The following is a 17617-nucleotide window of genomic DNA, read 5'->3' on the forward strand; positions in this document are numbered from 1 at the left end:
CATCTATGATGATACCGGGTTTTGTCACAATTATCATCATAGAAGTGTCATAAGTATGACAGAAAAAAATTCGTTCGGCCCAAAATGTCACGGATGTGTCTTTTTTTTGTAGTGACAATAATTGCGATGATTCCTAAAACCGAGTCTCCAGAGCTGGTAACGCAATTCAGACCTATTAGTCTTTGTAATGTTCTTTATAAGATCATCTAAAAAATGTTAGCTCTACGCTTGAAAAATATACTCCCTGAAATCATTTCTCCTACTCAAAGCGCTTTTGTTCCCGGAAGAATGATCACGGATAATATCTGATGTTGCTTGAAGCTACGTCGGTATTTCCCAAAGAGGAAGGGATGATGCAGCACATCGGCGCTAGGTATTTCGCTCAGACATGAAACCAAGGTTATCGAACCAGTAGGAGAACCAAGCAACACAACGTAAACAACCCCTGCACACAGATAACAAATCCTCGCAACCCGATGTGTTAAAGGGGTTGTCAATCCCTTCCGGGGTACGACGCCTCAACTGGCAAACGGACGTGAGATAATTATGTAGTAAATTGATAGATCGAACACCAAATAAAATAAACAAAGAAAAATTGCAGCAAGGTATTTTTGTATTTTTTGTTTAATAGATCTGAAAATAAATGCAAGAGAAAAGTAGATCGCAAAAGCAAATATATGAGAAAGAAGACCCGGGGGCCATAGGTTTCACTAGTGGCTTCTCTCGAGAAAAATAGCAAACGGTGGGTAAACAAATTACTGTTGGGCAATTGATAGAACTTCAAATGATGATGATGATATCCAGGCAATGATCATTATATAGGCATCACGTCCAAGATTAGTAGACCGACTCCTGCCTGCATCTACTACTATTACTCCACACATCGACCGCTATCCAGCATGCATCTAGTGAAATAAGTTCATGGAGAAATGGAGTAATGAAATAAGAACGATGACATGATGTAGACAAGATCTATCTATGTAGAGATAAACCCCATCGTTTTATCCTTAGTAGCAATGATACATACGTGTCGTTTCCCTTTCTGTCACTGGGATCAAGCACCGTAAGATCGAACCCACTACAAAGCACCTCTTCCCATTGCAAGATAAATAGATCAAGTTGGCCAAACAAAACCCAAATATCAGAGAAGAAATATGAGCTATACGCAATCATGCATATAAGAGATCAAAGAAACTCAAATAACTTTCATGGATATAAAAAGATATAACTGATCATAAACTCAAAGTTCATCAAATCCCAACAAACACACCGCAAAAAGAGTTACATCATATGGATCTCCAAGAGACCATTGTATTGAGAATCCAGCGAGAGAGAGAAAGCCATCTAGCTACTAACTACGGACCCGAAGGTCTACAAAGAACTACTCACGCATCATCGGAGAGGCACCAATGGAGGTGGTGAACCCCATCCGAGATGGTGTCTAGATTAAACCTGGTGGTTCTGGACTCTGCGGCGGCTGGATGAATATTTCGTCGATGTTCTTAGGGTTTCTGGAATATTGGGGTATTTATATAGCAAAGAGGCGGTCCGGGGGTACCCGAGGTGGGCACAACCCACCAGGGCGCGCCTGGGCCTCCTGGCGCGCCTTCGTGGGTTGCGCCGCCCTCGGGGCACCCCCAGGTGTAGCCAGGGCCAGCTGTGTTCCTTCTGGCCCATAAAAATTCTCTGTAAAGTTTCGGGGCATTTGGACTCCGTCTGATATTGATTTTCTGCGATGTAAAAAAAAGGAAAAAATAACAACTGGCACTTGGCACTATGTCAATAGGTTAGTACCAAAAAATGATCTAAAATGACTATAAATGATTGTAAAACATCCAAGATTGATAATATAACAACATGGAACAATAAAAAATTATAGATACGTTGGAGACGTATCAATATCTTCATAGCATATGAATGTGTGCATAAGATAAAGAACAAAAGGGCAAGTCAATCTGGTTTATGTGCAGTAAAGCTTGATATGCACAAAGCTTATGACAGAGTAGAGTGGTCTTTCTTGCATGACATGATGATCAAATTAGGATTTCATGAACAGTGGGTAGAATTGATTATGGAATGTGTGAAATCTGTTACACATAAGGAGAGATTTAATTCACAAGAAACAGATGGCTTTATCCCTACAAGGGGGATTAGGCAGCGGATCCTCTCTCCCCTTATCTATTCCTCATTTGTGCAGAGGGTCTTTCCAGTTTATTGCAGTATGAAGAAGAAGCTGGTGGCATAGAAGGGATTAGAGTGTGCAGAAATGCACCGTCAATATCACACCTTTTATTCGCTGATGATTCTCTGATTCTCATGAAGGCAGACACTCTTAATGCAGTTTCCTTACAGCATGTTCTAGAGACTTACTGTCAAAGCTCGGGGCAAATGGTGAGTTTGGCTAAATCAAGTGTTTTCTTTAGTCCTAACACTTCTACTGTCTCTAGGGCTGAAATATGTCAAGAGTTACACATTGATACAAAAGCCCTATCTGATAATATCTTGGTCTACCTATCATGGTGGGGGCAGATAGAAGTGACTGTTTTAAACACTTTGTTGAAAGAATTAAAGAGAGGCTCAAAGGATGGATGGAAAAGCAGTTATCCATTGGAGGAAAGGAGATCCTACTGAAATCTGTGGCACAAGCTATTCCTGTCTTTGCTATGTCAGTGTTTTGTTTACCTAAAGGAATATGCAAAGAGATTACTGACTTAATTTCCCAGTTCTGGTGGGGAGATGATGAGGAACATAAGAGAATGCATTGGTATACTTGGTGGAAACTTTGATATCTGAAGAGTGAAGGGGGAATGGGGTTCTGAGATCTATATTCTTTCAACCTAGCAATGCTCTCAAAACAATGTTGGATATTACTAAACAATCCGGATTCATTATGTGCAAGAGTACTAAAGGCAAAATATTTCCCTAATGGTAGCTTATTATAGGCTACTCTAAAAAAGGGGGCTTCATTTACCTGGCAGAGTATTATGAAGGGATTGGAGACATTTAAATTGGGGTACATATGGCGAATTGGGTCAGGAGAGAAGGTGAACATCTAGAGTGACCCCTGGGTTCCAAGTAGTGCAAATAGAATGGTGATTACACCACGTGGTCACACTGTTCTGACTACAGTTAATGATCTCATAGACCCTCTAAGTGGAAACTGGGACGAAGAACTGATTACATCTATTTTCAACCCCGTCGATGTTTGAAGGATCCTGGAAATTCCACTTAATTACAATGCTTTTGAGGACTTCATAGACTGGCACCCGGATCGAAGAGGTATTTTCTCAGTCCGCTCAGCTTATCACACTAAATGGATTCGGACTTTTAGGGCACATACAAATGTACTAGCGCAGCCAGGGAGGTCCAGCACACCAGCTGTGTGGAGTATACTGTGGAAGCTTCAAATTCCACGTAAAATTCTAATCTTTTGCTGGCGGGCACTACATGGAATTTTACCCCTAAAGTCCATACTTACTAATAGGCATATTGGGACAACTGGAGCATGTCCTATATGCCACAGTGCGGCTGAAGATGTGAAGCACCTGCTGTTTGAATGCTCTCATGCTACAGAGCTTTGGTCACGCCTTGGCATCTTGGATATTATCAATGATGCGAAGAAGGTTGATCGTTCGGGGTCAATCATTCTGGAACATATTCTGTTAGCCCCACCAAGACAAGTGCCCCTCAAAACTAATCTTGATGTGAAGCAGATCATTGCGGTGGGAGGATGGTATCTGTGGTGGATTCGACGCCAGAATACACATAATGGTTCTCCTCCACCACCTTTCAAATGGCCTATATATGTCCTTGCTATAACTAATAATTTCCAACAGGCAAATGCAAAGAAAACTGCCCTAGTGCAAGATAGATGGGAGAAGCTGGAGCACAGTTTTGTTAAACTAAATGTTGACGCAACATATTATGCTGCAGAAGGAGTGGGAGCTACGGCAACGGTTATCAGAGATGCGAACGGGTCATTTTTAGCAGCTCAATGTATTTACATTCCTTTTGCATCCAGCGTGGTCATGACTGAAGTTTTGGCAATGCGGGATGGCCTGAACTTCGCAGGCTCTTTAGGATTCCCGCGAGTGGAGGCGGAGTCCGATTCATTGACAGTGATCGAATCTTGTGATGGCCAAACAAGATGGTGGGACGAAGCTGCCGCAATTTTTGCTGAGTGTATGGATGTTTCGACTTTGATTGGGAAGGTCAAATTTAAGCATTGTCCTCGTAATTCAAACAAAGCGGCACATGTGCTAGCTAACTATAGTTATTGTAATAAATTTTCTGGTAGTTGGACGGATGTGCCCCCGGGCTGTCTTGTCTCAAACCTCGTGGACGATGTAATCCCTATTTAAGCCAATAAAGCTAGCCATGTTGGCCTTCCCTAAAAAAAGATTCTCAAAAAAAGAACTAGTAAAATTAACATGCGTGTGCAATGAACCTTGTGATATTAGGTGATGTCAAAAAAAAACTTGTGATATTAGGGCATCTCCAACGTTGACATTCAAACCACGAGTAACCGTTCGGTCCGAACGCCTTTTGCCTTCTAACGATCCTGCTCCAGTCAGCAGAACGGTCCGGACGTGCTTTTTCCCACGGAACGGAGACAAAGTGGGGGTTTTGTGGGCGTCCAGATTGATGCCACACCCGCTACTGACTACACTGGCCTACCATAAACCCTCCATCCATGCCCACGTGCTTTCCGCCCGGCGCCAGCTATCCACATTCATGTCTTTGTAGAGCGGTCGCTCCGCATAGGCGCCGGTCCAGAGCGGACGTGACTTCTCACTGCCGGCATTGAAGCGGTGCGCCAGCCGAGAGGGCGCCGCCCACTGCACGCCCGGCTAACATGCTTCATCACCGCATTCAAACGGCTACAGTCTGCCTGCCTTTCTCCACTAAACTTGCGCGTGTGCCGAGAAACCTACTCCGGCCACACGTTCATTCATGAGCCGCACGTCATTAAACACAATATCAATTGGCTTCGGGTGTCCACCCGCTGTATAAACGATGCCAGGTGTCGGGCAAAAATCGAACCACACCTCCGCTCCCATCTCCTCCTTGCACCAGATTCTCCACTCTCCATGGCATCTGACGAGCACAAAGATGAGTTCTCCGGCATAAAATCTGGTTGGGTGGCCCGTCGTGCCCGCCGGATACAAGCCAGACAACTATCTACCCCACCTCCTTGACACTTCAGGCCGCAACAAGCCAGCTCGCAGAGGCGGAAGCTCCAAGCTGGCGTGTGGTTCAGCAACTCGCCGCTCCAAGCTAGCTCGTCGAGGAGTGGCGAGTTGCTCCAGGCCGGCACGCGAGGGAGGAAGGTGGCACGGGCATCGTGGCTGCCGTGGACGAGACCATTGAAAGAACATGCGGTGCACACATGTTTGGTTTTGGTAATTGATGACAGTCTCTATGGACTAATGGTTGCCTTGAGTTATATTTGAAGGATTTGTCCATAGTCTTTTCTTGAAGTCCACGTGTTGGTTTCAAGGAGTTTATGTGATGACCAAAGTGCTATTCAAGGAACTATCCAAAGATTGGTCATGTACAAGACATGATACAAGGTTGATCCAAACTAAGTCAATGAGTGAATCAAGTTGATCAACACACAAAGCGCACAAGATGTACTGAGATGGATCGAGTGATCCCATGGTATGGTAAGCATTATCCATTATGCTTTGTGTACTAACCCATGGTCTACGTGAGACTTCTATGTGGGATTAGGTATGTTGCCATGGGCCTGCGTCAAGAGGAAGATCTCATACAACCCATGGAGGATGACATCAAGTGGTGATCGCCATCAAGATTGTGGTGTGCAAGTTCAAGTGGAGCATCACGAAGAGATCATGCTTGAATCTTGCCATCCATTATGGTGACAATGGAATTGTGAAGATGTACCGAAGAGTGGCTCACCCATAGCGGAGTATGAGGGAGCAATCAACTAATCTTCACCGAGACAATCCAATAAAGAAAGGTGGTCCAACTTGAGGAAGTCAAGATCATCATCATCTAGCTCAAGTGGACTATGTGCAAGGCAAAGGTTTGCCCTTGATAGGTTTTCTGTTTTACCGGTCTCATGGTGGTAGTTGGGAGACCGGGTTATAGGATCGATTATCGTACTATCAAGGGGGGCTCTCAAGTGAGTAGCTTGATTGTATCATTCGTAGAGAGCTCAAACCATTGCATCCTTGCATCACCTTTTTTGTTTCTTGTTTGGTGTCTCTCTTTGTGAGTTTTGGAGCTTATGATCATCTTCATGATAAGCTCGAGTTCATCAAAAACAGAGTTCATATATGCATATTCTATGATGTTTTCGATGTTGGAGTTTTTATCGGTTCTTCTCTCATAGAGGTTTCGTGTCTCTATATCTTAGGCATACTCCACTGCCACTTCTTACTATGCTCTTGGATAGTATTTGTCGTCATCTATCCAACAAGCTTGAGTTTGCTCAAATCGGAGCTCATTTGCAGAAGTTATGGCAGTTCAGGCTTTCATGCATCCATCTGGTTTACTTGGCCTTTTTGTTCCTCCCTAGCGGTAGTACCGCTCTGGTCTACGGTATTATCGCTTGCGCGGTTCTTCCACGGTTCCAGTGTCGCGGGCACTTCCGCTTATTCTTGGGTTCTGGATACTTTGTCACCTCAGCGGTAGTCAGCGGTAGTAGAGCGCGGTACTTCCGGCCTTCTACTACCGCAGGAACCTTTGCTTATATTTTAACCACTGGATATGTTTTATCTATGCGCGGAAGTAGAGTGGCAGTAGTGGGCGGTAGTACCATGCTGCCCTACTCTACTACCACGGTTTCACTGTACACGCAACACCTAGCGGTAGTACCACTGGTGGGAGCGATAGTACCACTCCGGCGGCACTACGCCTCCTTGAGTTTCCAAGTTGCACGTTACGGCTGAAACTACCGTGTCAGCGGAAGTACCGCTCGCTTGAGCGGAGCGGTACTACCGCTTGTGCGCGGACTGAGTGCATAACGGTTGGATTTGGAGAGGCCTATAAAAGGAGGTCTTCGTCCCCATTGCATTTTATCTTTTGAGCTCGTGTTCTTCCCCATTGTTAACCTTCTTCGAGCTTGCTATCTATCAATCCCTCCAATGATTCTTGCTAGTTCTTGAGGGAAAAGAGAGAGGAGATCTAGATCGACATTTCCACCAATCACTTTCTCCTCTATGTGAGGGGAACCCCTTGGATCTAGATCTTGGAGTTCTTGGTGTTCTTCTTCTTGTTCTTCCTCTTATTTTCTTCCATAGCTTTCGTTGCTTTGGTGGGATTTGAGAGTGAGGAAATTGGGCACTCCGTGTGCCCTTGCCATTGCATTAGTTGCATCGGTTTGAGTTCTCCATAGTGATTTGTGAAAATGAAAAGGTGAGAAGCTCATTACTCTTGGGTGATTGGGCACCCTAGAGCTTGTTCTTCTTGGGTGCTTTGGTGCCCTAGACGGTTGGTGTGTTCGGAGCTCAATCATTGTGGTGTAAAGCTCCAGGCAAGTATCGGGGTCTCCAATTAGGTTGTGGATATCGCGCGAGCAATTTGTACGGGTTCCCTTGATCGCCCTCAAGAGTTATCGAAGTGTCCGGGTTCGATGACCACTCCCAAGAGTTGTCATTTATACGGGTTCGGTGACAGCCCTGAAGGGTCCTTAGGTTGCATACCATTGTTTCAGGCTTCTAGTACCACTGCTCACTTTTGAGCCCCAACGCTTTCGCCCACTCTGATCCTCGTGTCCACAGCCTCCCTCGCCGGCTGCCACTTTGGCACTAGCACCACCTCGCCTTGGCCATGGTTGGTCCTTCCTGTCCACACCACGACTCTTCCAAGCACAGAGTCTCCTTACGCCAACAGAGACCCGCGAGGACCATGGCCTATCCTGGCCCTCCAACCAATCGAGCTCTTCGGCCACCATCGCGGTTAACGCTAAAGCAACCTCAACTCCCTCGCCAGATCCGAAGATGGATGGGGCGAGGTGCCTTGGGTGCAACCCCAACTCTCTCGGAAGGCCAAGTGGTGTCGCTGGCGGCGGCTACGCTTGGAGCAAGAGTGACTTGCCCAACAACCGCCGTCACCGCCCATGCCCTCCATGGTGTATGGACGCTTCTTTAGTTGCATGAAGGAAGGCCACCACAAGACTGATTGCACCAACGAGACAGTGTGTATTAGATGTGGCTTGGTTGAGCACTGCCCCGACGACTGAAAGTGGCCTCGCAACCCGTCGTAGGAGGATCCGCCAGGCGGCTTTGACGAGCTGGGGTGTCGCGACCACCCCTGTTTGCTACGCTGTAGGCTTCCCGCTAAGGACATCTCTATCACAGTTACATCCATAGCACCTACTACTACACATACTAAACTAATTACTAGAGCTTGCGCACGCTAATTAAATTATCAAATACACATTATCTGTTGTCCCCGTTGTCCCACTCGGATGCCAGAACCCTCACCATCGCTCACGCTCAAGGTCGCTCCAATCAATGTCGTCTTCGGATGACTCGATGTTGACCACCACCTTTGAAGAGGAAGGTCATGCCTCGTCGTTGTTCTTCGTCTTCTTCTTCTTCTCTATGACCCTCTTCCAATACCACTCCTACTCGTATTGGACATACTTCAGGTGCTCCCGCGCGAACCTCACCATCATCTTCTCGTTAGTCATGGGCGTGGAAACTTGGGCCAGAGCTCCCCCCTGCTCTGTGCCATAGGCCACTCCAGCCACGGCGGCCACCTCTCCGCCCCTTAGCTCCTAGTGGCATGGGCGCGCCGCGCTCCCCGCGCTCCGGATCCTGTTGTGGATCGGCGAATGGGACGGGGGGACGGGCTTCTCCCCTGGTCCGTCCGGGGCCTCACCGCCCACCCCCGGATGTCGCTCTCCAGCCTCCCCAGATCCTCTTTTCCCGCCGCGGCTGCTGGTTCAGGGTGAATGCTCGACGGATGGGGCGTCAGCTAGTGCGGTCGATCCAATGGTGCAGATGTCTCGTCACCTTCAATCCATCATCATAGATCCAGCAGCTGGTACGGTGGATACTCCAGAGCCTCCCCCACCGCCTCGAGTCCATCATCGTTGCCCCGTCCCCCGCGGTCAACCTTTCCTCTTCGGGGGCGGAAGATGGGTGGATGGAGGCCTCCTCCAAGAAGAACCGCGGGCGCGTTTCTAATCTGCCGGTCCATAGCGGGCTCCCTCCGCCTCCTCGCTTGGACCGCCGGCTGGCATTCAATGCGGTAGATGGCCATGAAGCCTTCTTAAGCCGGTTCTGAGGCCGCTGGTTTTGATGCCTTCGCAAACGCCACCACCGGAAAGACTGTCGTGACCTACTCCACTGCATCATTTTGCGAGTGTCCTGGGCATTTCGGCCGTGAGTGTCCTCAAAATCCACGCAATGGCCCGGGCGGCCCTGCTGCAGCTAGATTAGGACCGCTCGCACCGCGCCCTTCGATTGCCTCCCGTCTGCACTTCCCGCCCCTGCCGCCGCCCCCGCCTCTGCCCCCAGCTTCACCCACTCCTCTGATGGCGGAACTTAGCCTGGCCGACCCTACACACTGCCCACGCACCAGCCACAAGGTGGGCGTCTCCACGCTAGAGGCGGAACGAGCCGTCTTCTTCCTCATGCAACACGCGGTCACGCTGCGCGCTGATACGTCCATTTTGCATCATGTTTTCCTACTGTTATTTATAATGTTTTTATGCATAATAATGCTTTTTGGAGTAATTTTAATGCCTTTTCTCTCATAATTTGCAAGGTACACACAAAGAGGGAGAATTCTGGTAGCTGGAAATCTGGACCTGGAAAAGCTACATCAGGCTACCTATTCTGCACAACTCCAAACAGGCTGAAACTTCACGGAGAATTTTATGGAATATATGATGAATATTGGAGCAAATAAGTACTAGAGGAGGCCCACCAGGTGGGCACAACCCACCTAGGCGCGCCAGGGAGCCCAGGTGCGCCCTGGTGGGTTGTGCTCACCCAGGCCCACCTCCGGTGCCCATCTTCTGGTATATAGGTCATTTTGACCTAGAAAAAATAAGGAGAGGACTTTCGGGATGGAGCGTCGCCGTCTCGAGGCGGAACTTGGACAGGAGCACTTTGCCCTCCGGCGGAGCGATTCCGCCGGGGGAACTTCCGTCCCGGAGGGGGAAACCATCGGCATCATCATCATCACCAACAACTCTCCCATCTTGGGGAGGGCAATCTCCATCAACATCTTCAAAAGCACCATCCCATCTCAAACCCTAGCTAGTTCATCTCTTGTGTTCAATCTTGTTACCGGAACTATAGATTGGTGCTTGTGGGTGACTAGTAGTGTTGATTACATCTTGTAGATGATTACTATATGGTTTATTTGGTGGAAGATTATATGTTCAGATCCAATATGCTATTTCATACCCCTCTGATCTTGAGCATGATTATCATTTGTGAGTAGTTACTTTTGTTCTTGAGGTCACGGGAGAAATCATGTTGCAAGTAATCATGTGAACTTGATATGTGTTCGATATTTTGATAGTATGTATGTTGTGATTCCCTTAGTGGTGTCATGTGAACGTCGACTACATGACACTTCACCGTATTTGGGCCTAAGGGAATGCATTGTGGAGTAGCAATTAGATGATGGGTTGCGAGAGTGACAGAAGCTTAAACCCCAGTTTATGGGTTATTCCGTAAGGGACCGATTGGATTCAAAAGTTTAATGCTATGGTTAGAATTTATTCTTAATACTTTTCTCATAGTTGCGGATGCTTGTGGGAGGGTTAATCGTAAGTAGGAGGTTTGTTCAAGTAACAACAACACCTAAGCACCGTTCCACCCACATATCAAATTATCAAAGTAGCGAACATGAATCGAACCAACATGGTGAAAGTGATTAGATGAACTCCCCGTGTACCCTCAAGAACGCTTTGCTTATCATAAGAGACTGTTTTGGCCTGTCCTTTGCCTCAAAAGGATTGGGCTACCTTGCTGCACTTTTGCTACTATCATCATTACTTGCTCATTATAAATTATCTTGCTATCAATCTACTCAGTTACTTACAATTTCAGCACTTGCAGACATTACCTTGCTGAAAGCTACTTGTCATTTCCTTCTGCTTCTCGTTGGGTTCGACACTCTTACTTATCGAAAAGAGCTACAATTGATCCCATATACTAGTGGGTCATCAAGGCTATTTTCTGGCGCTGTTGCTGGGGAGTGAAGCGCCTTTGGTAAGTGGAATTTGGTAAGGAAACATTTATCTAGTGTGCTGAAATTTACTATCACTTGTTACTATGGAAAACAATCCTTTGAGGGGTTTGTTCGGGGTATCTTCACCTTGATCGGAACCACAGTTAGCTACCCCTCAACCCACTGCACCTACTGAAAATATTGAATATGAAATTCCTTCGGGTATGATAGAACAACTGCTAGCTAATCCTTATGCAGGAGATGAAACCGAACATCCTGATATGCACTTCATATATGTGGAACAAGTTTGTGGATTGTTTAAGCTTGCAGGTTTACCAGGAGATGAAGTTATGAAGAAGTTTTTCCCTTTATCTTTGAAGGGAAAAGCATTGGCATGGTATAGGCTATGCGATGATATTGGATCTTGGAATTGGAATCAATTGAAATTGGAGTTCCACCAAAAAAGTTATCCTATGCATCTAGTTCATCGTGATCGGAATTACATATATAATTTTTGGCTCGTGAAGGAGAAAGTATCTCTCTAGCTTGGGGGAGGCTTAATTCAATGTTATATTCATGCCCCAATCATGAGCTCTCAAGAAAAAATATTATCCATAATTTTTATGCTCGGCTTTCTCATAATGATCGATCCATGCTTGATACTTCTTGTGCTGGTTCTTTTATGAAGCTATTGAATTCCACTGGGATATTTTGGCAAGAATTAAACGCAACTCTGAAGATTGGGAACTCGACAAAGGTAAAGAGTCGGGTATTAAGTTTAAGTATGATTGTGTTAAATCTTTTATGAATACCGATGCTTTTCAAAAGTTTAGCACTAAATATGGACTTGACTCTGAGATAGTAGCCTCTTTTGTGAATCATTTGCTACTCATGTTGATCTTCCTAAAGAGAAGTGGTTTAAATATCACCCACCTATTAAAGAAGAAATTAAGGAACCGATACTAGCTAAAGAAGAAACTATACTTTATAATGTTGATCCAGTTGTTCCTACTGCTTATATTGAGAAACCACCTTTCCCTGTTAGGATAAAGGAACATGCTAAAGTTTCAACTGTGATTAATAAAAGTTATATTAGAACACCTAGACCTGATGAACAAAGCGTTGCTATGGTTAAGGATCTCCTGGAACAATATATAGATGGGCATGTTATTTACTTCTATAATGAAGCTACTAGAATTGCTAAACCTGATAAAGAGGATAAACGTAGACCCGTTGTTGGCATGCATGTTGTCTCAGTTAAAATAGGGGATCACCTTTATCATGGTTTATGTGACATAGGTGCTAGCGTGAGTGCTATCCCCTTTACCCTTTATCAAGAAATTATGGATGACATAGCACCCGCTGAAATAGAAGAAATTGACGCCACTATTAAACTTGCTAATAGAGATACCATCACACCACTTGGGATGTTAGAGATGTTGAAGTCTTGTGTGGGAAAATAAAATATCCTACTAATTTTCTTGTTCTTGGTTCCCCACAAGATGAATTTTGTCCCATTATCTTTGGTAGACCTTTCTTGAACACCGTTAATGCTAAGATAGATTGTGAGAAACAAACTGTCAGTGTTAGTTTTGGTGATGAATCTCATGGGTTTAATTTTCCAAGTTTAGTAGAAAGCTTCATGAAAAAGAATTGCCTAGTGAGGATGAAATAATTGGTCTTGCTTCTATTGCTATACCACCTATTGATCCTTTAGAACTATATTTGCTAGACCATGAAAATGATTTACATATGCATGAAAGAAATGAAATAGATAAGATTTTCTTTGAACAACATCCTCTGCTTAAACACAATTTGCCTATTGAAACTTTAGGAGGTCCTCCTCCACCTAAAGGTGATCTTGTGTTTGAATTAAAACAATTGCCAGCCACTTTGAAATATGCTTATCTTGATGAAAAGAAGATATATCCTGTTATTATTAGTGCTAACTTTTCAGAACATGAAGAAGAAAGATAATTGAAAGTTCCAAGGAAGCACCGAGCTGCTATTGGATATACTCTTGATGATTTAAAGGGCATTAGTCCCACTCTATGTCAGCACATGATTAATATGGAACCTGATGCTAAACCCGTTGTTGATCACCAACGTCGGTTAAATCCAAAAATGAAGGAACACTACGGAAAAAGACACATCCATGACATTTTGGGCCAAACGAATTTTTTTTCTATCATGCTTACGACACTTCTATGACGATAATTGTGACAAAACCCGGTATCATCATAGATGTGGTGGGCTCCTACTTCTCTGAAAAAAAATCATGACAAAAAATGGGCTTTTCGTCCTGGGCGGGCCGGAGACGCAACTGCATGACATTCTTTGAGCCGTCCATGATAGAAAAAACCGTGGTAGAAGCAAGGGCGAGGAAAATATCGGGGAGTTCCCGGTTACGGTGGGTGGTCGGGGCCGAGCGATGCATGCAGGTTTGCGCATTTCTCTCGTACACGTACGCGCGTGGGTGCGGAGCGTTGGGCTCTAACTGAACCTGAGCGAGGCGTTCACCTACTTAACCCGAGCGATTGCACTGCAGGCTACACGCTACTGAACCCGAGCGATCGGTCGATCTGGCTGTTAACTGAACCCAATCGAGCAATTCCTTCGCTCCTGCTGCTAACTGAAGCCGATCGAACCTACTGGCTCTTGATGAGCAGTGATCATTGTGTGGGGGTTGGGTGAACAGTTCCCGGTGGTGGTTGGATGAACAGGACCCCGTGGTAGTAGAGGCCGTTGCCGCTGGATGAGCAGGACCCCGATCGAGCCGGTTGGGGGTGGATGAATAGGATCCCGTGGAGGGCTAGATGAACAGGATCCCGTGGAGGGCTGGTTGATCAGTAGCCGATGGAGGGCTGGATGAACAATAGCCCGTGGAGGGGTGATTGAACAGGACCCCGTGGAGAGGGCTGGTTGAACAGTAGCCGGTGGAGGAGCTGTGGAGGCTGGATGAACAGGAGCCCGCAGATGAACAGTCGCAGGTGGAGGCTGGAGGAGGTCGACGGTGGATGAACAATAGCCCGTGGAGGCTGGCGGAGGTCGACGGTGGAGATGAACAGTAGCCTGTGGAGTCCCGTTTTGCTATACGCCACACCCCTCCCGATGAACAGGACCCCCGTTTCGACCGTAGCGCTCCAACACAAGTTCGTTTCCTCCGTTTTGCGGTACGCCACACCCCTCCTGATCAACAGGACCCCGTTTCGACCGTAGGAGGTCCAAGATAAGTCTGTTTCCTCCATTTTACGGTACGCCAGATCCCTCCCGATGAACAGGATCCCGTTTCGACTGTGGCCTGTCGAACACAAGGCCGTTTCCTCCGTTCTACGGTACACCAGGCCTCGTTTTGATCGGCTGTTCCGTCTGAGCTGGTTGGCTCCCGATGAACAACACGCGTTCCGTTGCCTCCCGATGAACACGACGACACAATTTCTCCATTCTGACCCAACTGGTTGGCTACTGATGAACAGGACGCCGTCGCTATCTCTCCATGTACATGAGGCCTGGCCGTACGTATGCGCGAGTAGGCGTTCGAGACCCTGCCCGTATTTATGTACGTGGTCGTATTTACTTTCTTGCACCCTGGCTGTACGTACGTGTACATGATATTAACGGGGCTGCGTGACATGCTACGCGCGCGCCTCTAGTAGGACACGTGCCCTTCCTTACTCGGCCACGGTTCATCGCTGCAGCCTGCAGACAGACTGATCGACCAGTATGTACGTACATGTTTGCGACCAGAATGACAACGCTACGTACGCTTCGACCAGGTGGGTCCCGACTGTCAGGGAGGATAAGGAGGCACTTCCTTGCGTGCGAAGATGTAGCTGGTGGGTCCCACCAGTCAGGGGGAAACATTATTTTTTTGCTAAATACGGTGGCCCGTTGATACGTCTCCAACGTATCTATAATTTTTTATTGTTCCATGCTATTACATATTCTGTTTTGGATGTTTAATGGGCTTTTGTTGGCGTCCTGGGAACGGGGGTCCCCAGACTTGCCTGCCTGCGGCCCGCGGCGTGGCTCTACTAGCGGTCCTGTACGGCCCATCTTCATCAACAAGGCATTCAAGACCCTCGCGAGGGGCCAAACCTCACGAGGCGGACGACGCAAGACCTCCTCAGGAGCGGCCTCGCCAGGCAGCCTCACAAGGGGAGGAGAGATCAAGGCAAGGCAAACCTCGCGAGGCTCTTGTGACGTGAGCCATGACGATCGAGACCAGGCGGGCGCCAGCGCGTCCAGCGTCCTTGTTTCCTCTTTGGTGCTAAGGAGGCAGGCGCAGGCGCGGAGTACCGAGGCATCAATCATAGGTTTCCATAATGGTGCAACGAGACCAGGACCCGGAGGACGGCGAGACGGAGGTCACCATGGAGCCCAAGGCGGCGTCACCACCAGAGCCTTTTGCAGGCGAAGACCGCTTTTGTCAGGATAAGCTGTACTAGCTGTCCCCTTTCAAATTGGCCGTTGTTGGCTCCCTTCCAGCTCAATATTTGGGGAGAGGACCAGGGCCTATATAAGTAGAACTAGCCACCACAGTAGAGGGCAAGTGAACCTAATCTAGAGCCTGCCCTTAGCCACACACCAAGCACAGGAACACCTCAACCTCAGGAGGCTGTTCTTCCACTTATACTGTTCTTCATCAGCCCAAGAGGCAATCCACCACCACCACACTGGAGTAGGGTATTACACCACGACGGTGGCCCGAACCAGTATAAATCTTGTGCCTTTGTGTTGTGAGTTCGTCGAGTTCATCCGTGAGATCTTAGAGAGCTAAGGCGTAGATCGGTAGGGAGGAAATCTTCGCGCGCACCCCAGTGTTCGAACCTTAAGGGTTTTGCCGGAAACCATGATCCGACATTTGACGCGCCAGGTAGGGGCGCGCCGTAGCTTCCCTTCCGTCGATCTGCGCTCCGTCGCCACCGCGCTCCGCCCTCATGGCAGGCGCCCCGCCACCGACTCCGACGGCCGGCGTTGACGACGGGGCCAGGGGGCTCCGGGCCCTGGCCCCCACCCTGCGGCAGGTGCGGTGGCCACCCAAGTTCAAGCCGGAGATGCCGCCGCGCTATGACGGCGCGGCAGACCCGACGGCCTTCCTGCTGGCATACGAGGAGGCCCTACATGAGGCCGGGGGTGATGGCAAGGTCATGGCCAACTGGCTCCCCATGGCCCTCGCTGGCGAGCCGCGCGCCTGGCTGCTCAACCTTCCCGGATCCACGATGGCATCCTGGGAGGAGCTACGCGACCTCTTCACCACGCGCTACGTGGCACCAGCGCACCACGCAGTCGCGCCCCTGCTGGGCGGCTCCCAGGCGACGCCTTCGGATCGCCACATCAAGCCGTTCCTCCGCCAGATTGGAGCCGCTACCAAGCGCTCGGGGGCTCCGCCCGGCTGGGCTGCACCTGAGGCCTACCTCACCTTCAGCTCAGAAGACCACCCCGTCACCACCGCCGGCTCGGGCATGCTTCCGATGCTCTGCACGCCCACCATCTGCAACGTGGCCGTCACCAAGACCCTCATCGACGGCGGCGCCGGACTCAACTTACTCTCCGTGGAGGCCTTCAGCCTTCTCCAGGTGCCGCTCGAGTGGCTCAGCCTCAGCAAGCCTTTCTCAGGGGTTGGTGGCAACGCTGCCCGCTCTCTGGGGCAGATCCACCTCCCCGTCACCTTCGGCACGTGCGACAACTACCGCACTGAGTTGGTCGACTTTGGCATCGCCCGCATCCCCCCCCCCCGTACAATGCCATTCTCGGGTACCCAGCTCTGGCCCAGTTCATGGCGGCGACTCATCTGGCCTACAACCTCATGAAGATGCCTGGGAGCAAGGGTGTCCTCACTGTCAAGGGGGACACCAAGGAGGCCGTGGTGGCGCTCAAGCTTGCCTTCAAGACCGCTGCGGCGGCGCAGCCCGTCGGCAACGGTGCCCCTGAGGTCAAGGAGGCCGCGCCGACCAAGAAGAAGCAGTTGTTCACCCAAGACAAGGCAGAAACCAAGCAGGTGCCGGTCGACGAGGAAGGGTCCTCAGGAGCCACCTTCACCATAGGTGTCGGCCTTGACCCGAGCCAAGAGGAAGCGTTGGTAAAATTCTTGCGTGCAAACAAGAATATATTCGCATGGGAGCCCAACCAGCTGGTGGGGGTCCCGAGAGAGGTGATTCAACATCACCCCAATGTGCGCCCTGTCAAGCAACAGGCGAGACGGCAATCCACGAAGAAGCAAGCCTTCATCGTCCAGGAGACCCACAAGTTGGAGGCAGCGGGTGCCATTCACGAGGTTCGGTACCCCGAATGGCTGGCGAACCCCGTCGTAGTACCGAAGAAAGGCGGAAAGGAGCGAATGTGCGTCGACTTCACCAACCTCAACAAGGCGTGTCCGCAAGACCCGTTCCCTCTCCCACGCATCGACCAGATCGTCGACTCCACCGCTGAGTTCGACCCACTGTGCTTCCTG

The sequence above is a fragment of the Aegilops tauschii genome, chromosome 3, assembly GCF_002575655.3.
Source record: "Aegilops tauschii subsp. strangulata cultivar AL8/78 chromosome 3, Aet v6.0, whole genome shotgun sequence".
In the NCBI taxonomy this organism is placed as follows: domain Eukaryota; kingdom Viridiplantae; phylum Streptophyta; class Magnoliopsida; order Poales; family Poaceae; genus Aegilops; species Aegilops tauschii.